Source organism: Ovis aries, chromosome 13 (assembly GCF_016772045.2).
Source record: "Ovis aries strain OAR_USU_Benz2616 breed Rambouillet chromosome 13, ARS-UI_Ramb_v3.0, whole genome shotgun sequence".
NCBI classification, from domain to species: domain Eukaryota; kingdom Metazoa; phylum Chordata; class Mammalia; order Artiodactyla; family Bovidae; genus Ovis; species Ovis aries.
Window position 1 is genome coordinate 1,846,504 of NC_056066.1, and position 22,965 is coordinate 1,869,468.

General features: G+C 44.6%; 1 protein-coding gene across 32 annotated transcripts in view; it reads left to right on the forward strand.

Annotated features, from left to right (window-relative positions):
* The first annotated feature begins 1,982 nt into the window (after positions 1–1,982).
* PLCB4 (phospholipase C beta 4) overlaps positions 1,983–22,965 on the forward strand; it is a 474,866-nt gene continuing 453,883 nt past the window's right edge. For 23 of the 32 annotated variants that reach the window (XM_060397141.1, XM_060397143.1, XM_060397117.1 and 20 more), the window contains exon 1: positions 2,284–2,434. The gene's annotated coding sequence lies outside the window, so the exon portion shown is untranslated. Of the gene's footprint in view, positions 2,206–2,283; positions 2,435–2,541; positions 2,801–22,965 lie in introns of those variants that run through there. The other 9 variants (XM_060397118.1, XM_060397122.1, XM_060397129.1 and 6 more) reach the window with 2 other exon arrangements.

Consider the following 22,965-nt stretch of genomic DNA (forward strand, 5'->3'; position numbering starts at 1 on the left):
CTCTTGGGAACCAGGATCTCACCATATGGAGAAAACACCCTGTCATCTTAGCCAGCGAGACAACGCTTCAGACTCCACATGTCTCCATGTGCCTGAGTGGAACCAGAGAAAACAGCAGACAACTGCTCTGCTGATTCCGTGGAATGGTTGTTACTTTAGGCCACTAAGTTTTTGTGTAGGTTTTACCCAGCAAGGGCTAACTGATACACTATATTTGGGAGACCTGTGTACTAAATTAAGTTCCACTGTTAACACAATCAGGACACAGATGACATCTTCTCGCTCATCTGTCAACCGGTGATATGCGGGGAATACAGGAACTTAACCAGGAAGTCCTCCAGAACTGGGTTTGAAATGAACTACTCTACTTATTGGCTGTGTGAGCAGTTGGTTGCGGCAAACTGCTTAGCTTTTCTAAATCTTAGTTAAATATAAAATAGAGAACATAACTAAAATACTGATAAAAGTCTGATCTGAGGGCCAGCAACAACATCACCTTTGTGGGAGTCCTTACAAACACAGAATCTTCGGTCCCACCCCACACCTCCTGAGTCAGAATCTGCACTTCGACAAGTTCTCCAGGGACTCGGGGGCACATTACAGCTCGGGGAGAGCTACCAGTGCCCCGGCGTCACTCAGGATCACCACATCTGGAAGACTTCCAACAGGGAACAGTCCCACAGCTTCCTCCTGTCTCCCAGGGAAACTCGGTCTAGGCTCTTTTTCCGGGCTTGCTCAACATGCAGACAGGAAAGCTTTTCTTAGGGCCCAGCTCAAACTGCAGTTTAGGGTTTTAGCAGGAGTTGTCAGTGGGCCCTCAGCCCCCTCCGCTGAAAGATGCCCAGTTGGTAAACTTGTGATTACCGTCCTCTCAGCTCTGCCTGCAAGAGGTCAGGCTGTGCCAGGGGAGCAAGCCTTTGGGGTCTGCAGGCGCCTCTCGTCCTCGGGGCCTGGCTATGGTTCGCGCCCACATCCTGCTCTCACCCCTCAGCCCGCAGGGGCTGCCAGGCTCGCTCTCCGCTCCCGGCCAGCGGGACCCGCTCCCGGGCTGAGCATGCCCAGTGCGGGCGCGAGTGCGGCCCGGTCCCCAGTGCGCAGGTGCCACGTCTCCGGGTTTTGGTGGCCGCCGGCCGGAGAAGGAGGCGGAGTGGCCTCAGGGAGGAGAGTCCTCCCGGGAGGGAGTCCTGGAGCCGCGAGTTGTGAGGGTCCACACAAAGGGTGATGCTGGAAGGAGCGCCGTGTAACCCCTTTGGTGTGGGTGACTCCGAGTCACCTGGGGCCCGGGGCGAGCTCACGCCCCAGCATCTCGGGGACCGACGCCTGGGGGCGGGGGCGGTTGCGTCCCTGGGTGGCACTTGGGGGAAGACTTTGTGGAACCACTTTATCTTTCGGTGCCTCAGTTTAAGGCTCCGGGGCAGGGGGCGGGGTGGGAAGGAGAGAGAGGGACATTTGCTTTGGAAGCCTGTTTCAAGGATTCCGGGAATAAAAAGCGTTTAGGACCGTGCCTGAAGCATTGTAAGCGCCTGAGGTGTTTCTTAAACAAAATATAAACAAATAAACCCCCCACCCCCGCCAACAACTGTAGGTCGTCAGCTGTCGCTGGATCTGATCCCTCTCCACGCTTTTAACCCCCTACCCCCGGCCCGGGCCCGCGGCCCGTCTCCCTCCGGATCCCCTCACTCCTCCCAGGTGCTGCTCAGGAGGCGCCACCCCGGGCGCCCCCCGACCCGGCCCCGGGCCTGCCTGGCGGCGCCGGGAGCACGGGGGGCGACCGCGGAGACCCCGCGGAGTCCGCCGCGGGGCGGCTTCCCGGACGCCCCACCCACCGTTTCCGGGCGAAGCCCTCCACCCGGCCGGCCCCGGGCCCCCAGCGCCAGGGCGCCCCGCGCCCGCCGGCCCCCTCCCTGCCCCGCGGGATCGCGGCCGGCCCGGCCCCTGCCCACCCCCAGCCGGCCGGGCGCGCCGCACTGGGCATGCTCCGTAGCCCGGGCAGGTTGGGGCTGCGAGGCGACGGCTCGGGATCCGGAGCCGGGAGGCGAAGACGTAGAGGGAGACTCGCGGGCCGAGCCAGGAGAGCGCGGCCGGCCGCTAGGGGCGGCGGGGCCCGGGGCCGGGGCGCGCCGAGCCGGCGGACGGGCGCGGCAGGCCGGCACGGCCCGGCGGCTTGGCCGGGGGCGCCGGCTGAGACCCGGGCCCCTCGAGGAGGTGAGGACCGCTCCGGGGAGGCGGGGGCGGGGGCGGGGCGGGCGAGGGGCGGGCTCGCCGGCCGGCGCGGTCCGGGGTGGAGGGGCTGGTGACGCGGGGAGCAGCTAGTGAGCCGCACCGCACACGGGAGCTCACACACACACGCGCGCACCCCCGCGCGCGCACCCACTGGATCTCCAGGCGGCGGCCGCGGCCGCATCTCCGGCAGCAGCTCCGGGCAAAGTGACAGGTAGGAGAAGGCTTCCCGAGTCCCGCCCGAGGATGCTCCCTCCCGCCTGGGCCCGCGGGGCTTGTTTGTTCCCGGCGGGAGCGTCCCGGACGCGCGCGCGCGCACCCAGACGCCCTGCCCCGGAGCCGGTGCGGTGGCCGGGCGCCCGGAACGCGCGAGAGCTGGGGGTCCGCGCGGCCGCCCCTCCCTCTGCAGTCATCGCCTGTTGGGTTTCCTTAGACTCTGTCCAGACATTCGCTGCTTCTGGCTGGAAATAGCTCGGCTCGACGTGTATATGATCATTTCGGTTGGAAATAGTTGGCACGGTGCAACGCATGTAAATGTGTGTGCGTGTGGCTCGCCTTACCTCTTCTGGGGAAATAATAGGTATGACTGATTGACCATTTCCACTTAAAACAGCACTGATAGGGCGGCACTCCTTGGGGGCAGTGTTCCAGCTTCCTAAGATAATAGAAAAGATGGAGACTAAAAGTGTCTTCAGAATTTTAAAGTTGCCTTTTTCTTAACTAATTAGACCCTACGTAGTACTGTTCTCCCTGTGGACTTCGTAGGCAGTTCTGTTACGGAAGTATGAAAATACTGAATCTTTCAGTTTCCCAGTGTGTTTCAGTGCAACTTTATCTAGAATCATAAAACTATCATTTTTTTTTTCCTGGAGAAAAGCGCAAATGCACATTATAGTTTCATAAATGTGCGTGGGTTTGAGAGATGTCTGACTTTTTCTCTAAAACTTTTGAGGTGATTCTACTTCTTGTTCTAAAGCACATGTTTGAAATTTAATTTTGGCCAAAACATCCATGAAAGGCCCATGGATTTTTACTGAAAATGTGATACATGGTGGCCTGTAAATTAAGTTATGCATGTTTAGAGATAATCTAATAATTCTGTTTAATTATGTTTAAATAATTATTTCATTGGCAATAACGTCATTCAGACTTTAGCTGTATAATATCTAATACAGAGATAAAGTTTCCCCTTTAAAGAGAAATCAGATTCATAAACTGACCAGTAGAAGCAACTGGTGACTTAACCTGGGCAGTTAACGAAGTGTCTGAGGAACTGTGTTCTTCATAAAAAGTCATATTTTATCTGTATGTGTGTGTAAAATCTTAACTTTATCCATCTAGTTTTATCGAGACTCTTATATTCAAAAATATATGCTTGAAACAAGAACCGAATATTTTATTTGCTTTAAACTTCGATGGCCTAAGTTATTGAAATCAGGTAGAAGAACAAAAATTTATCTGGGCAGGGCTGTGTGATTTAATCTGCCTTATCCGTGTTATGTAATCTAACATGTTGTGTTTTGATAGGACAGTCTTGCCTATTTTTCAGCTAGTGTTTTAATCTATTATATCATCTTCCTTTTGACGTTTGATAAATGATGCCATCTTGGGAGAACACCTGTTTTCATAAAAATTCACTTTTTAAAGAGAAAACGTTTGTTTTTGAATTGGCATTTTTATGGACATGAGACTTGCTGCTGTAAGTGGTAACCCTTTGCATGCAATGTATTGTAACATATGTGAAGGTACCTCATATTCGATTATGGATTATGTTTTCCTCTAATTGCGTTATTACTCAGCCATTCCAACTTAGTTTTGATTCAGCTTTGATGATATCACTACCTAGCTCTGAATTAATCAGTGAAAATGCTATTCTACAAGTAACTGTCAAAACAAAATTTCCAAGACTCTATTTGATCACTGGGTATACATGAATATGTGTCAGGATAATGCTACCTTTATTTTGCAAATGCACACCCACACAGAGAGCTTTGTTCTAAAATACTCTTTTGCAAGTTTTATATTGGTGTGCCTGAACAATGTGATTGATGTTAAACTACTTCTGTGCCCTGGAATCTTAAGAAGCTGTATTTTTGCCTTATGAGATGGTGAAACAGGAAAGTTTAAAAAGTATTCAGGGATACCAGAATGATTTTGCAGAAATGGATTTTTAAATCTGTATCACCTCTTTGAAATGTTTCATCCCCCCAGTGGAGATTTAGCCAGTGTTTTGGCCCTCCTATTTTGTCTTTCTTAAAGAACAAATCCAACACCTTTAGATTAGTGCGTACTGCTGATTTTAGCAACGTGGGACAGTTATATTTGGCAATCCAAATGAATACGGTATTTTCCTAGGATACTACCAAAATCCACTTTGGGGTTTGATTTATTAAGAACTAATACAATGACTGAGGCTTGACTAATATTCAGCTCTAACCCACTTTGCAAGTTAAAATTGAGGTAAAATTGAGCTTTAGCACTGATATTTTCCTGGAACCCATCACATGGCATGCCAGTTTGTGAAAAGATGTGATCAATAAGCCTGTTTCTGGGTTTAGCATCTGCATTTTCTCCCCCAAACTTTCAGGTGTAGCTGGCAAGCTTAAATTATCAAATTCATTCATTCTATTAATTATATCTGTGGACTTAAAAAAAAATACATTAGTAATTAGGTGCCAAGGTTGTTTTTTGCTTTAAAAACCTTATGTTGTGAAGAAAATTTATCTTTGTGATCACAGTTCTTATGTAATATAGTCACAGGAAAGAAAGGTTATGTATTTTGCATATTCTCCACAAATGTCTTCAACAGTAAGCTCAAGTATTTTGGGGAAGGTAAAGCTATTCTTTGAAACTTAAGGTTATTGAGCAGATCATGACTCAGTTTTCTTTGTTTTTGACCACTTGTAAACTATGGATGAAACAACATGTTTATTAGCATGAAGGGCACAGGTTTTTAATAAGCTGTCGTCTATCACAGTGAGTCCTGTAAAACCAAGAACTTGTGTGTTTGTTATGCAGAATGAGGTCAAGGACTAGTGGAGATGCTTTAATGATCACAGTTGGTATTTCATGTCCAGACTGAAGTTTCTAAAATGGTTGCTTTTGCCCTTATAATGTGAACTTGTGGGCCTTTTTAGTGTCTGTCAGAAAGACTTACCTACCTATGCTGCTAAGTCACTTGAGTCGTGTCCGACTCTGTGCGACCCCATAGACGGCAGCCCACCAGGCTCCCCCGTCCCTGGGATTCTCCAGGCAAGAACACTGGGGTGGGTTGCCATTTCCTTCTCCAGCCTACCTATGAGAAAATCAATACCTCTCCTCATTGCCGAGTCTCTGTGGCTTTACTGTCAGTGAGGATGCTGTCTAATTCTCAGTACTGTCCAGGCTGCAGTTTTCTATTTCTCTGTACTGTTCAGGCACTGTAATCGCCCTGTGGAGGCCTACCTTTCATTCCTCAATATTAATTTTTCTGTTTCATAGTTTCTCTTTTGATCAAGCCTTCTCCTTGAAAGTAGAACTACTTCCTCAAGGTATAATATTACTTATCTAGTTGTGTGTGAGGATTGGAATATTTCCTGCCATATCAATAAACAAGGATGCCACAGTCCTCAGTGATTCCAGCTTCCAGGGCACTCAGGAAGAAGAATCCCTGTGATCAGTAGCCATTAGGCTGCAGCCACTCCCAATAGGGGAGCCCTGAGGAACTCACGATGTGAAAAACACAGGATATTGGCCCCAGAAAGCGAGACGCATATGACAGGAATGATTTCAGTAAGCCCAGACTTACATCTGAAGTAGACAACCGCTAACTTCCTTAACTTGAGATATCTGGTTTTCTTTCAGCTCAGTTCAGTTGCTCAGTTTCGTCCGACTCTTTACAACCCCATGGACTGCAGCACTCCAGGCTTCCCTGTCCTTTACCAACTCCCAGAGTTTACTCAGACTCATGTCCATTGAGTTGGTGATGCCATCCAACCATCTCATCCTCTGCCATCCCCTTCTCCTCCTGCCTTCAGTCGTTCTCGGCATCAGGGTCTTTTCCAATGAGTCAGTTCTTCACATCAAGTGACCAAAGTATTGGAGTTTCAGCTTCAACCTCAGTCCTTCCAATGAATATTTGGACTGATTTCCTTTAGGATTGACTGGTTGGATCTCCTTGCAGTCCAAGGGACTCTAAAGAGTCTTCTCCAGTACCATAGTTCAAAACCATAAATTCTTCAGTGCTCAGCTTTCTTTATAGTCTAACTCTCACATCCATACATGACTACTTGAAAAACTGTAGCTTCAACTAGATGGGCGTTAGTTGGCAAAGTAATGTCTCTGCTTTTTAATATGCTGTCTAGGTTGGTCATGGCTTTTCTTCCAAGGAATTGACAAAAATACTTGAGATGCTGCTGTCTCCCTGGCTTGAAGTCCTAAAAATTTTCACTGTATAAAAGAACTCTCAACTTTTAGGTTGGGATTGTTTTTTAAGTCAACACGTCTTATGTCAACTAAAAATTGAACAACTTGAGAGCTGCGCGTTAAGTTGTATTGGGGGCAAAATGAGGACCGTAGGACGGGAGGCAGCACCTCAGATGCTCTGAGAGCTTGCTCCAAAGTGGCAGTGAGGGAAGGTCATTATATAAGGTTTTGGTGAAGGGGGAGTTCAATACCATGAAGCACTCATTTTATAAAAAGTTTTTTGCTAGTCATGAGGCTTTGATGTCACCATGAAGGGATTTAGTGATTCTCTAGAAATGAGGAGATTCAAGGATTGAGATCATAAAATGTGTTCCTAAGACCATCCTAAAGACCCATGCCCCAGATTCCCTGGAACACAGAGTGCCTCACTCCACCCTGAACTCCCTCAGAGGCCATAGAGTGTCAGTAGCTATAGCAGCAAAGGGGTCAGTCTCCGTAGAGGCAGATGGCAAATGCCTTTGTTGTTCAGTTGTTGGCAATGCTCTTGGCAAGTGCCAATTTGAGTTGACACTTAGAATGATACAGATTTTGGCACATTCACGGGCTGGGATTCTGTAGATCTTCAGATATATAAATGGGTTTACTTCACCCCAAGGACAAGGTGAGCTGGGAGAAAATGCATCACTGAGTAGATGAGTGAGGAGTTTGAAGCCTGTTTGTAAAAATCTTCCCATTTTGACCAGTTGAACAACGACGTCCCTCTCCCCCCGCCCACCCTACTAAATCCCACTTTCTAAAAGTCTGGTTGGAAACTCATCTCTTTGGATACTTTTCTGATGCTGAAGGTTTAAGTCAAGTTCACAGAGTGGATGAAAGCAGTCATAAGACTTTTTATGTATCAGCTGGGAGATTCTTATATTCCAGAGGATGAAGGGCCAGTAGAGGTTTTATTTTCTCTGTGTGAACTCCCATCTACTTTTTCTTTCCTTTTCTTTTTGGAATCAAAGTAGATGAAAGGGGCATCAATCAGAAGATGATTTTCTCTGCACACCCCTTTGCCTACTGCCTGGAAAACCTCAGAAGGTTGTGTACCATGTGACTGTAAGATAGTGTTATCTTATCCCCTTGAGTCTCCTTCAGGGCCTGGATCCTTTGAAATTCAACCTCTGGCCACTGAGCCACCCTAGGGGCATGCAGGTTGCTGCTTTATGATACATTGCCCTTCTTAAAGGTTCTTCTCCTCCTGAACAATTAGAGGAGGTTGCTGGCTCCCTGATGTGAATGAAGTAGCATTTGCTCAAAACAGGAGGAAGACAGTCACTCAGGAAACTTAATTGTGAGCAGCTTGTCTGGAGAGAGCAGGTCACAGGCTGGCGGAGTCACGCTTGGCATCTTGCTGTCTCTCCCAGGACTGGAGCTCTTCACTGCAGGACACTCTGTGATGGCACTCTGCAGGTCCATAGAGCTCGCAAATGCATCTTTATTTTCACTTTCTTCCAGTTGACAGTTACGGCAGCTATTGGAGCTGTCGATGAGTCTTGGCATTTAATGGACTGAAAAGGAAGCACATACTATGTGAGCCTTTAAAATATTTTTTTGATAAGTATGTGTGTGCTAAGTCGCTTCAGTCATGTCCAACTCCATGAGACCCCATGGACTGTAGCCCTCCAGACAAGAATATTGGAGTGTGTTGCCATGCCCTCCTCCAGGAAATCTTCCCCATCCAGGGACTGAACCCGCATATTTTATGTCTCCTGCATTGGCAGGCAAGTTCTTTAGCACTAGCACCACCTGGGAAGCCCTTTGATAAATATATTTACATGTAATTGTTTTCCTTTGTACTTCATTTACTTTCAACAGTGTGAAGTTTCTATGACTTTAAAGTGTTGGAATCAGGTGGACCTGTGCTCAGATCCAGACTATGTATGGCATGTGTGAGCTCTGACACTTAGCATTCACTCTGAGCCTCTGTGGCCACGTCTGTAAACGAGGAGAATCGCTTATAGGGCAGAAGTACGTGGCTGTGCAGCTTGGATGATGTTGGGTGCTATGTTACTGCTGCTTTTACTGCAACTGCTCTTGGTGCTTTTTCTCTTAACACTGCTAGTATTCCCCCTCACTCCCGCATTCTCCTCCTCCTCTGGGGCAAATGCCAGTGACTTATCCATGCAAAGCAGGCTGTGCCAGTTCGTATAAAACTTTTGATAAGGGACACTTGTCCTGCCCCGTCTGCTAGTGTGGAAGTTCTGGTCACCTTTTAGGGCCACTGTGTGAATGCCAGGTCTTCCTCTGGGTTTACCTAACCCTGCCACTGCAGCTGGACAGAGGGACCTCACAGTAATTCAGCCCTAACCTCCTTGAAGTTCTGTGACCTGGGGGCTTTGAAATAGAACTCTGTGAGCAGGATGCGACCCCCAGGGCATCTGCGTCTCCCAGCCAGGCTTTGAAAAAAGACCTTCTGAAGCCAGTGAGGCCTGGGAGGAGCGAGGCATCCACCAGGATAATCTGGAGATCTGTGGGGTTTAGGGGGACGTGTGTGACTCCTGCTTCCCCATGGGCTTCAGAGGCAGGAACACTGATGGCAACAGTAACAAAACCACAGATGTTGATTGAACACTAAAAATGTGCTGCTTAAAAAAAAAAAATTCTTTATTGAATTCATTACAATATTGTTTCTGTTTTGTTTTCTTGGCATTTTGGCTGCCAGGCAGGTGGGGTCTTAGCTCCCTAACCAGGGATCAAGCCTGCATGCCCTGCATTAGAAGGCGAAGTGTTGATTGCTGTATCACCAGGGAGGTCCCTAAATTTAAGTTAACCCTCTTAATTTAACCCTCCACACAGCTTTCTATGGAAGCTCCTAGAAGTATCTGTTTTACATGTGGGGAAAGTGAAACAGAGTTGTTCGCTTCAGGGAGTTAGAGATGAGAAGTCAAACCCAAGCAGACTGACACCAGAACTCAAACTTCTGACTGCTGTGCTGTGTTACCTGCCATGCAAGTACCTGTGGCTGAAAGGTTTGCTACAGTAACAAATTTTGTGAACACTATTTTAAGGGACCGGGTTGAGGTATGACAGAGAAGCTTCTGGCAACCCTGCTGTGACTGTGACCCTGGAATTGAAATAGGAAATTGATACATGGGCCAGAAATCTGAGAGGGATGTTGCCAAATGCTGCTCCAGGGTAGCCTAAAAGTTTATTTAGTTTTCTGAAGGACCAGCTTTTCCTGGGTGAGGTTCCTCAGGTTTCAAGCAGATGTGACCCACTCCAGTTCCTCTGAGGGCCAGGTGAGCATCATGGGGCTGCCTGGGGTAAGCTTACGCTCTAAGACGGGGGTGGTGGTGGTGGGGGCCACGTGTGTCGGGAGCTCTGCCCTGGCCTTCCCTGGGTGGCAGGTCTTCAGATTTCTGCCAGGCAGGTATGGGGCTCATGGTTGCCAGCACCTCTCTGTTTTCAGAGGAAGCATGAAATCCAGATTTCTTTTAAGCTTGAAATATAATTACAAAACCTTTAGAAATAATTAAAGTGAAAATAAACACGTCAGCTTGTGGGGTGGCCAAACAAAACTAGAAATTAAACCACCATATGATCCCGGGAAAACCACTAGACCATTCAGGTATGGAAAGTGAAATCCCTCAGTCGTGTCCGACTCTTTGCAACCCCATGGACTGTAGCCTACCTGGCTCCTCTGTCCATGGGATTTTTCAGGCAATAGTACTGGAGTGGACTGCCATTTCCTTGTCCAGGGGATCTTCCCAACCCAGGGATCGAATGCAGGTCTCCCATGTTGTAGACGGATGCTTTACCGTCTGAACCACCAGGGAAGCCACTCAGGTATGACCTAAATCAAATCCCTTACGATTATACAGGGGAAGTGACAAATAGATTCAAGGGATTAGATCTGATAGACAGAGTGCCTGAAGAACTGTGGACGGAGGCTCATGACATTGTACAGGAGGCGGTGATCAAGACCATCCCGAAGAAAAAGAAATGCAAAAAGGCAAAATGGCTGTCTGAGCTCCCACTTCCAGCCTTTTGTCAGCCCTGTGAACTAGAGTCTTTATTAAGTGAGCATGGTTCCTTCTTTATCTGTGCTTTTTCCCCATGGTTGAATTTCTTACAAAAGTGGTTATAGCCATTTATTTCCAGTGGACATTCATTTTGGATTCTGAATTTCTTCTGTGTTTTTCCCCTTGCTAATTTTTCTAAGATGTTAGCAAGTCTTCAGGGTTGTGGGAGGCAGGACATGGCTTTCTCTCCTATTTCACGGGACTCCTTGAAAATAAGAACCATTTAGTGGAGAAACGGGGACTTCATCCATGGGGACATGGAGGTCTCTTGCCTGTATCACTGATCTGAACTCTAACCAGTCACAAACGTGTCTGCCTGCTATTGGGTGCTGTTGGGTTTGTCCTGGATGCACGGAATGAAGACCTGTTTCTGCAGGCCTCAGAATTTCAGCATGCAGTCTGCTTACTAGCTCTCATCTTGCTTTTGGGTCTTAAAGGAGGAATTCCATTGGATCAGATGAGAAGGAAGTTCTTTGAACTAGGGCCTCTGCTAATGCGCTCTCACTGGATCAATCACCAAAGCCCCCTTTAGAACTTCTGTTAATTTTTGGTTTTCATTGGCTTTTAAAATGATGGATATGATACATTAACATGTTCCAATTGAAGTGATATTGCAGAAAGGAAATGCAGAAACAAAATATAAAATACCCTCTCCCACCTATACACATACCCAGATATAACCATCGGCAGCAGCTTAGAGCATCTCTCTCCTCTCCTTTTTCTGTGCATATATGTAAGTATATACACATGCTTTTTTTCTTACTACATAAACTGGATCATGTGTAAGTTTTTCTACAAGTTGCTTACTTGCCACTTAAGTGTTTATTGAGGTGATCGTTTCATATCAGTATACTAGTTTTATTTTTTCTTTCTAACATCACATAAACTCTGGTAGTACCATCAATGAAGTATGGAAGTTCCATGTTTTATTTAACCGTTCTCCTCTTCTCACTGTTGCAAATTGAAAAAGTGAAGATCTTTGTACCTATGTCTTCATGCACATGTGCTAGGATTTCTTGTAGGTGGCTGCTGTTGAGTCACTAAGTATTTGGTCCAAAGGGTATGCATGTCTTACATTTTGAGAGTGCACTGTCACATTGCCTTTAAGAAAGGTCCCCATGGAATTTCTGTCTTGTGTCCTCTCACATTATGAATATGGTCTGTAACTGAAGCATGCCCCATATCATTTCATTGCTTTAGTAGTTCAGTCAGACCTCAGTTATATACAGTATACCAGGAAAGGACTTTAGAAGTAGTCTGTGTCCTTAAATTTCTTGAAAATATAATAATCAAAAAAGAATTTACCAGTTCATAGGTCAATTTAAGGACTTCTCTGGTGGCTCACTGGTACAGTATCTGTCTGCCAATGGAGGAGATGCAGGTTCAATCCCTGGATCAAGGAGGTCCCCTAGAGAAGGGAAATGGCAGTCTATTCCAGCATTCTTGCCTGGGAAATCCTGCGATAGAGAAGCCCAGTGGGCTACAGTACATGGGATCACAAAAGAATCAGATACAATTTAGGGACTTCAACAATTGGTGGCTCAGTGGTAAAGAATCTGCCTTCAGTACAGGAGACATGGGTTCAATTCCTGGGTTGGGAATATCCTCTGGAGAAGGAAATGGCAATTCACTACAGTATTCTTGCCTGTTTAGCGACTAAACGACAGCAACAAGCAGCCAATTTAAAAACTTGTTAGTAAAGAGAAAGCTTGAGTAGAATCTGAGTTGAAAATCTATGTTCTGATCAATTTGATTAGCTGTAAAACTGTAGATTCTTCAGAGCCAGGACGTATCATAAACACCCTTGAATATACAGTCAAAAAAGTGAGATACTGCACAGCCAGAAAAGGTTGATATTGATGGGAAAATCAAATTAATTTCATTGCTAAAAATTCTATCCAGGTGTATTTATATCTTTAGACTTTCAAATACTTAATTATTTAAGAATATTTTTTACCTTCTACTTTCTAATTCTAGAATTACAAGATTCAGAGATAAATCTATTTTATTGAGTTTTATTATTTAATAGATACCTGAACTTAATTTCCATGGTATTTGGAAATAATATATAGACAGAGGACCGTATAAGTTAAAAGCTATACTGCATTTTTATTTAGAGAGAGATTGGGAAAAATACAGAAAATCTAAGTCACTGATTCTCAAGTTTTTTGAGAAGTTATAGCTTCAGTAATTATAGTCGTTTTCAATGTTGCTGCTGCTAAGTCACTTCAGTCGTGTCCGACTCTGTGCGACCCCATAGACGGCAGCCCACCAGGCTCCGCCGTCCCTGGGATTCTCCAGGCAAGAACACTGGAGTGGGTTGCCATTTCCTTCTCCAATGCACGAAAGTGAAAACTGAAAGTGAAGTCACTAGGTCGTGTCCAACTCTCAGCGACCCCATGGACTGCAGCCTACCAGGCTCCTCCGTCCATGGGAGTTTCCAGGCAAGAGTACTGGAGTGGGGTGCCATTGCCTTCTCCGGTTTTCAGTGTTATAAAGTGAATTATTTGTCGATGTTTAGAATTTTATAACATCACTTAAAAGATTGGAATCATCCTCAAGGCATCATATTATCAGGGTAAGTAAATCTTGATGTAGATAAATAGCAGGAAATGAAATTATTGTTTCTTTTTCGTCTGTTTCTCCAGATACCCATTTTTAAGACAAATTCTGGTGAGGTTGGCAATGACATTGGGATTCTGATTGCATGCTTTCTGCATGTTAATTTTTATAGCATGCAATGAATTGTAGAAACATGGTAGGATTCAATTATATTTCCTTGGCATTAAAACCGTGGGTGTTCAGGAAAGTCTGTACTAGATTTTGCTTCTGGAAATGTTATAGCATTTTAAGTTCACAGGCGATTTCCTTTAATAGTACCTGTGGAAGTCTCAGTGGAGGACCCCTCCTGGCCCCTCTTTAACCTTGTGTCATTCGGGGCCTGCTGGGGAACAGATGGAACGTGTGGACTGGGTCCTTCGCGGAAGGCTTCATAAGGCTATGGGCGGCCCATGCCTTTAGAAGGTGTGGGCACGTGCAGGGAACACAGCCAGAGTGAGAGCCGCAGAGGGCCTTAGCACTGTGGGGAGCTTGCCTGCTCCAAGTGAAGGGCAAGAAGGACTGTTCTCCAGGAGCTGCGTCCTGCTGTAGAGGACCTGTCATGTCCCTGCAGGGAGAAGGCAGTGGAATAATATGCCTGCATCACTCTCCTCCTGCCCTCGGACCTCCGGCTGGAGCCTTCCATTAGCCGGCTGGCTGGTGCAGACGGACCCCAGAGGGCAAGAGGGGAGAGACGCGTGACAAGGAAGGTGAGTGGGTCTGGGCAGGAGGACTGCACCTTCCACACACCTGCTTGTCTAGAGGTTAGGCCAGGTTGGAAGGCCCGTGGTCTGGCTTTGTGGCCAAAGAAAAGAAAACAGCCACAATGACTAGATTTAAATAGAAGTCAGGAATGTTCTAAAACGTCACAAGCAGATACCACTAAGATACACGGTGGGCCTTAGAGTAACAGTTAAAAATAGCTTTTTTGTTTTTTTTAAGTTCATTTGGAATGCCTTGTGTTTCTTGGGAAATGAGCACAATGGGAAACTTTATGTGTTTATCTGAAAAGTGTAGGCTGTAAGCAGGAGACACAGAAGGGATTCATGAAGTCCACAAATAACATGGAGTTGGATACCTAAGATGTAATTCCTTTGCTTTTAATATTTTATGAAAATATTTTATCTAAAAATGTCAGGTACCTGGGGAAAAAGATGAGAAGGAAATTAAGGTTATTAACAGTAATTTTCCTTCAAAGAAGTCAATTTAACTGAATCATTAGCATCACTGAGGAGAAACGAACAAGCTGTATTTTCCCTTTGTTCAGCGTGGCCGTCAGACTCTTTCAGGCTCGTTTGTTCCCTCGTTTTCTTGGAACAGTTGTTTGAAAAGGTGAAGACGGCTGTGGGCTGTGTTGGTTTGTGTATTTGTCCTCAATGAACAAGCAGTGAATTGATTACAATCATAAAATCCAAGTGCCAGGAGGAATGTCAGGTTCACTTGTGCCTCCCTCCTTGTGTGATGCTGTGAGAAACCAAGTCAGGAGCTTTCAGCAGCTGCTGGTTTGCAAATTCCCCGCTTGGGGTCTGCAGGAGGCACATCCCTTCCCTCTGGAGACGCTGCACTAGATGAGTTTCTCTGCTTTACCCTGTAGACTCCTCAAGTCCCGATTTCCAGGCCTTGCTTGGCCATGTATTAGAGGCGGGTCTTCTTGAGCATCTCTCCCACCACCCCTTGCCCTTAAAATGGTCTTCTCTGGAGCTCTCTGCATTGCTCTCGACTCTCACCATTGTACAGACTCTTTCTGTATACGATAACTCATCCACTTTTACTTTTTCTTTTTTACAACCAGTTATTCACTAATGACTCCCATATCCCTGACTTCTTGTCTGAGCTCCACTTATATCCCATTGTCTGTTGGAGATCTTGACATTGAAGTCTTGTGGCTGCTTTCACGTCAGTGTGCCCCAAACAGAAGTCCTCAACTACACTCCAGACTACGCCTCATCTCAAGTTCTGAATCTTTGTGAGACCAGCAGGCGCCAGTCATTTGAGATTACCATTTCTGCCCACTCCTCTGTTCCTATTGATGCTGCCTAAGTTTATATCCTGAGTGTTCATGCCTCGTTGTTCCAATAACCTTTTAATCAGGTTCCCTATTGCCCTCTCTCTTATTCATTCAATCTTTCATGTTTTCTGTTAGCTATTAAATGAGTATCATGTACTGTTACAGTGTCTGGAGGAGGACATGGCAGCCCACTCCAGTGTTCTTGCCTGGAGAATCCCCATGGACAGAGGAGTCTGGTGAGCTATAGTCCGTAGGGTCGCATAGGTTCGGTCACCACTGGAGCAACTTAGCATGCACGCATGCGCTGTAACTGAATGAGTTGCAGCTCCTGCCCTCCAGGGTTTGCAGTTCATTGGAAGAGGGACAAATAAATAGCGACTTTTTAAGTTTACATTTTTGCCCCTTTACTCCATTCTCTGTACTCAGCTAAAGTCATTTGCACACAGTAAATCTTATTATAGGATTACTTCTAAAATGCTTTAACAGTACTCTGTTGCTTTCAGGACTTAACTTTATTTCCCTAATTTGCCAAACACAAGCCATCCATGGCTAAACCTCTGCAGTGAAATTTAAGGCTTTTATTTGGGTCAGCAGTACTGAGCTAGATTAAGATCCCAGGAACGTGAAGTCTTTGGCCGCAGTGTTTGTGCTCACCTTACACTTAAACCCCTTCCTTCACCTGCTGAATTCTGCAGGCCTTCACAGACCTCACAAGGTTGCCATCTCCTCTGCAGAGCCTTTCTTGACTTCAGCTCTAGGTCCAGGGTCCCGTCCTCAGTCCTCTTGTTGAATGGTTTGCACATTTTAGCCACAGCAAGACTTTCCTGAGGAAGGGAAGAATCTTGTGTATTAGAAACTAAATCAGAGACTCTTCAGTGAGTGAATAGCAAAATGCTGTTATTGCAGAGTCTGCAGATGGGACAGGATTAGGAAAGCCGCCTGATGAATAAGCAGAAGAGGGGCCACATTTAATAAATTGAAGTTTTCTGCAGACTTATTACAGAGGGTAAGCGCGTTCTGTTATTGTTTACACTGGTGGCTGAGAAATAGGACAACAATTCGTTTGGAAAGATGATCAGTAACTTGAAAAGTCTACATCCATGATTTCTGCTAACAGATTTGGATATTTTAATTTCTTGGTATACTAGAACCAGAGGAGACATTTCACTGAAGATAGTTTATCACTTATTCCTGATGGGTATAAACTCCTATAGTTTGTTCATTTTATGTTCATTTTATAGTTTGTTCAAGTTACGCTTACTGTGTGTTAGACCCTGAATCAGAGAAGTTTCCTTATTTCAAACTTCGCTGGAAATTTTGAGGAAAAAAAAATTTATTTAATCCAATTATTTTTATAAAGTGGGACTCTTGGTAATCTTAAATGCTTTGTACTGACTGTAGTACTTTATTATCCAAATGACCTGTGGATGTATTAGTGCCAAAGAGCGAAAGCCAGAGAGCATTACTTAATTGAAGGAAAATATCCTGCTGAATGTTGTTTTTAGGAGAGTGTCTTCCGAAGTTCCCAAATCAGGAGGGAACTTTTTATTCAGGACATTGGGATTTTTTTGTTTGTTTTTTTCTGTATTAAAAAAAAAAAAATTGGCAGCACTGTGTGGCATATGGGATGTGAGTTCCCCGATCAGGGGTCACCCCTGCACCCCCTGCACTGGAAGGGCAGAGTCTTAACCACTGCACCACCAGGGAGGCCCCAGGACTTCACTTGGAATCTCACCAATAGTGTGACTTGGACACTTTTCCCCCTTCCTTGAGGAGGAGAGTCATCCCCCACTCCCCAAGCCTGTGGTGTCAGTAGTATTTGTGAGGTTTCTTCTTCACAATTGACATCTTTTTATGACTTAGCAAATTTGTCTTCCTTTGTGTTGAAAAGTGCTGGCTAAGCATGTTAGTCATTTTGTGTGTGTGTGTTAGTTGCCCAGTCGTGTCTGACTCTTTGCAGCCCCATAGACCACAGCCCACCAGGCCCCTCTGTCCATGGCATCTCCAGGCAAGAACACCTGAGTGGGCTGCCACGTCCTTCTCCAAAAGGAACTATAGAAATAAAGAAAGTGAAGTCGCTCAGTTGTGTCCAACTCTTTGCGACCCCATGGTCTGTAGCCTACCAGGCTCCCCCATCCGTGGAATTTTCCAGGCAAGTGTGCTAGAGTAGGTTGCCATTTCCTTCTCCAATGTTAATCATTAGATATATGATTATTCAAATTTACATGAAAAACAACACTTAGAAGGATGGTAGTTTAGTGATTGCAGATGCTGGGAGAAATTTTCACGGTAGTTGTTTGGAAGTACAGACAGTATTTCCTTTTATTTAGTCTTTCTGGACCTGTGAGGCCCTCCGAGAACCTTAAGTCTGGCCTCATTCTGTCCATTTTTCATTCCCTTTGAAACAATTTCAAAGTAACTGGGTAAAGTTCCTCTCTCATCTGTCACAAGAAACACACCAGAAATTTCTTGTGCAGCTACCAGAGGAAAAGAAAGAAATTTAAAAGCTCAGATGATTTGGGTATTAATACCTGTCATGAAAGTTACTGACTCTGCTTGAACCAAATTCTGCTGTACCATTCTGTCACATGTTAGTTTTTATTTTCTCAGCTTTAATTTGTAAACGCAACAGACCAACAGGTTTTACATCAAGACTGACAAGCAGAAGGAACCCACTCCTCAATTCAAAGCAATTTTAAAACCTCTGAAAATGTTCTACTTTTTCCCCAAACCAAACCTCTCCCAGCTTTCTTGAAAAGCTTAAAATTGAAATATATTTATACCAATTAGTGCTACCAAGGGAACATTTCATGCAAAGATGGACACAATAAAGGACAGAAATGGTATGGACCTAACAGAAGCAGAAGATATTAAGAAGACATGACAAGAATACACAGAAGAACTTTACAAAAAAGATCTTCATGACCCAGATAACCACGATGGTGTGATCATTCACCTAGAGCCAGACATCCTGGAAGGTGAAGTCAAGTGGACCTTAGGAAGCATCATTATGAACAAAGCTAGAGGAGGTGATGGAATTCCAGTTGAGCTATTTCAAATCCTAAAAGATGATGTTGTGAAAGTGCTGTACTCAGTATGCCAGCAAATCTGGAAAACTCAGCAGTGGCCACAGGACTGGAAAAGGTCAGTTTTCATTCCAATCCCAAAGAAAGGAAATGCCAAAGAATGTTCAAACTACCACACAATTGCACTCATCTCACATGCTAGCAAAGTAATGCTCAAAATTCTCCAACCGAGGCTTCAATAGTACGTGAATCATGAACTTCCAGATATTCAAGTTGGATTTAGAAAAGGCAGCGGAACCAGAGATCAAATTGCCAACATCCGTTGGATGATTGAAAAAGTTTCTTCTTTATTGACTACGCCAAAGCCTTTGACTGTGTGGATCACAATAAACTGTGGAAAATTCTTCAAGAGAGGGGAATACCAGACCACCTTACCTGCCTCCTGACAAATCTATATGCAGGTCAAGAAGCAACAGTTAAAACTAGACATGGAACAACAGACTGGTTCCAAATCGGGAAAGGAGTATGTCAAGGTTGTATATTGTCACCCTGCTTATTTAACTTCTATGCAGAATATATCATGTGAAATGCCGGGCTGGATGAAACACAAGCTGAAATCAAAATTTCCAGGAGAAATATCAAAACCTTAGATACGCAGATGATACTACCCTTATGGCAGAAAGCAAAGAAGAACTAAGGAGCCTCTTGATGAAAGTGAAAGAGGAGAATGAAGAAGTTGGCTTAAAGCTCGACATTCAGAAAACGAAGATCATGGCATCTTCATCCCATCAATTCATGGAAAATAGATGGGGAAACAGTGGAAACAGTGACAGACTTTATTTTTTCTGGGCTCCAAAAGCACTGCAGATGGTGACTGCATCTATGAAATTAAAAGATTCTTGTTCCTTGGAAGAAAAGGTATGACCAACCTAGACAGCATATTGAAAAGCAGAGACATTACTTTGCCAACAAAGGTCCATCTCATTAAAGCTGTGATTTTTCGAGTAGTCATATATGGATGTGAGAGTTGGAGTATAAAGAAAGCTGAGCACCAAAGAACTGATGCTTTTGAACTGTGGTGTTGGAGAAGACTCTTGAGAGTTCCTTGGACTGCAGGGAGATCCAACCAGTTCATCCTAAAGGAAATCAATCCTGAATATTCATTGGAGGAACTGATGCTGAAGCTGAAACTGCAATACTTTGGCCACCTGATGTGAAGAACTGACTCAGTGGAAAAGACCCTGATGCTGGGAAAGACTGAAGGCAGGAGAAGATGGGGACGATAGAGGATGAGATGGTTGGATGGCATCACCAACTCGATTGACCTGAGTTTGAACATGCTCTGGGAGTTGGTGATGGACAGAGAGGCCTGGCATGCTGCAGTCCATGGGGTCGCAAAGAGTCGGATATGACTGAATGACTGAACTGAACTGACTGTATATATATTTTGATGTTATAATGTATACCTGACTTTTATCTAGTATTTGCATGCAAGTCTGAAATATTCTGATACTAAAAGGCTTTAGTAAAACTATACTCCCTTGTCCAGTCTACACTCCTGTTCCCCCACCCCAATCCCAGTAGAAACCGTTTCTAACTTTTATGCTGTTTTTACTAGTAGTTATTGACATTTTTATAGGATTGTAGTGCTCTTTTTTCATCTGCTTTAAAGATTTTCTAAACATCTGTTATAGGAGTTAAGGTGTGTCATCATACACACACACACACACACACACACACGCACACACACAACTTCATTTTCCTTCTTCATCCCTTCCATATAAGGCTCTCCCAGCTTTGTTGGAGAGGGGAAGGCATAAATTCCCTGGAAGGTATACCTTACTGCTGAATAGGTTTCTGGTCTAGAATATCTCAAGAGAAATTCCTGAAAGCATGCAAGGAACACAAGTGCTAATAAGTCAGTGCTTCCTACTCACATGGAAGGTGTAAGACCATCAGAAAGGAAGCCACACGCGCGCGCGCACACACACACACGTACACACACATACACACACACACACACAAATGAAAGTCAGAGATTGCAGGCTCTCTGGCCATGCTGTGGACTGGGATACATGAAAGTCACACAATAAGGACATAGTTCTTTGGTGTTTATGAGTCTTGACTGGAAGGCTCTGTGATGTTTTAGAATTTTGTGATTTCCTAAGACACGTAAAGAACAGGCTTCACACTCAATGTCCTTTGGGCTTAGGTGGTATGCCCTGGACTGATTCCTGCAACCGTATTTCATTTTTCTCAGTGATTTCACAGGGTGAGTACCATTCCCACTGCTCCATGCTTGGAAAACTGAGTGATAAAAGCGTTTATTCACGATCACACATTGATTGGCACGCAGACAGCCTTAGGTCAGCCCAGGTCTGTGTGGTACCTGTGTGCCTCACATGCATCAGTGAGGTGTCCCGTGCGTCAGTGGGGTGCCTGGGACACAGCCGTCTCGCCCTGCTTCCTGATGGAGCTGACTGTCTGGTTCAGGGTAGCAATGTGCTTACTTAAACGTACTGCCCTCCTTGGCTTCCCCTGCAGCCGGAATGGCTCGCCTGGTGCAGAGCAGCGAGGGACAGGCTTCTTCCTCCAGGCTCGCTCTTTGCCTTCCTGGGCACCTGTAGCCTCTGCCTTGTGGTTTTGACCGTGAGAGCCGTACACTTTGGCGGGCAGGACAGGAAATGGAGATGCCCAGCTTCTGGATGCCTTGAGTAGCTTTACCAGCCCTGATCAACTTCCTTTTGAATTTCTTGTTACCTGAGAAAAGTCAGTGACTCTGGTTAAGTTACGGGCTAAGCTGTGTCCCTCCAGAATTCATGGGTTGAAGCCTCACCCCTTGGTACCTTAAAATGTGACTGTATTTGGAGATAAGGCCTTTAAAGAGATAAATAAGGTTCAAATGAAGCAGTTAGACCTAATCCAATCTGACTGTGTCCTTATAAGAAGAGACATCAGGACACAGGAGAGAAGGCAGGGGTAAGTGCTTGCCTGCAGAGGCAAGGCCTTGTGAGGACTCAGCAAGGAGGTGGCTGTCTTCACGCCAAGGAACGTTCCGAGAAAACAACCCTCAATCTTGGACTTCCAGCCTTCAGAACTGTTAAAAAATAAATTTCTGTTGTTTAAGCCACCTAGTCTGGTATTTTGTTGTTATGGCAGCCCTAGCAAACGAATATAGTCGGGTTTGTTTTACATGAAGCTGAAAGCAGTCCCACTGATTCAGAAACCAAAACAAATAAAAGTATGACAGAGCAAAATCATATAGATGACTCGAATTACCCCACTGTTTCTTTCTTTATGAACGCTGTCTCCATAGCACTCGCGACACTGTGCTCTGTTCACTTGTTTAACTTGCAGCGCCCCAGCCTCACACACGCCCCCCCCCCCGAGCGCCCCGCACACCTTCCTCAGGCTGAGCTTGCCTCTTTCTGTTTCCTTATTCACCTAGCACAATATATAGCACATATTCTGTTAAATAAATTATTTAAAGAAAAGACCTTGATAATATTTAGGAAAACAGAACTGTCAAATTAAAATAGTGATAAAAAACACATCTGTTCTTTTTATCATTTCAAAATAGTGATTTTGGTATTGGAACATATATTCCTAATTTCGAAAGGTGATTTTTGTCTTGATTGGTTGAGTTTATAGGGTCTTTGCTTTCTCTGATCTTTCATAAGTTAGTTTGTTTATAGGAAGGGGTTAGATAAATCATATATGTTTCCTTTAGTCTATCTGTCTGTCTATCTATCTATCCACCTAACCATGTATTTTTCCTGTGTGAATTTCATCCTTCTTTAAGATGTTTTAGGGTTGAAATATTTCATCCTAAATCTTCCTTAGGCAGGAACTTGAGTCACTGTCTAATTTATAATTTGATAAGTAATGTGTACTAATTGAATTTCTCTCCTATCAATCTCAGTCCTATGGTAAGTTTTTTTTAAACAAAACAAAAGTGCTTTGCTTCTTCTTTCTTGACTTTAAACTTCTAACTTAAGCTTTCAGAGATCTAGGAAACGTTTCAGTCCCTCGTGAGGTGCCGGGTGCTTCTCTGATGCTCCTCTGTGGGGAGTAAATTGCGTGAGCTCTCACTCAGTGCAGCGTGTTATTTTGCTGGACTTGGTGCTTTTAAAACAGGATACAGTTCTGCCTTCTTAAATCATGCATAAATTTGGTCATTTGGATATATTCTGTTTTAAATCCTGTGCCGGACCTGACATAACTATAGCCTAGAATGGGTTCAAGGTGATATCATGTATTATGTATCACTTCTTCATTTGTATGCATGGAATTTCAGTGACCACATGAATTCACTTGAATTTATTTGAATAAACTAAGCTTGAGCCCTTTGGCATTTTCAAGTGATCATAAATTATTCTCAATTTAAGAATCAGATTTGTGGAGTAGCTAACACACAGTAGGCTCTTAAGTATCTCCTAAAATGAGTGTGTAAGTTGGGGACATTGACCACATACTGTTTTTCTACTTCTCTTTCTTATTTTATGGTTTTATATGTCCTATTTTGGATTTGTATGCATTCTGCTATTGCTAAAATTGGTAGCTAAGCAATGAATTTTTTAACATTAATTATCAAGTTTTGTCTTACTCTTAAATTTCGTGTGGTTTGTAAGGCGGCCCTGTG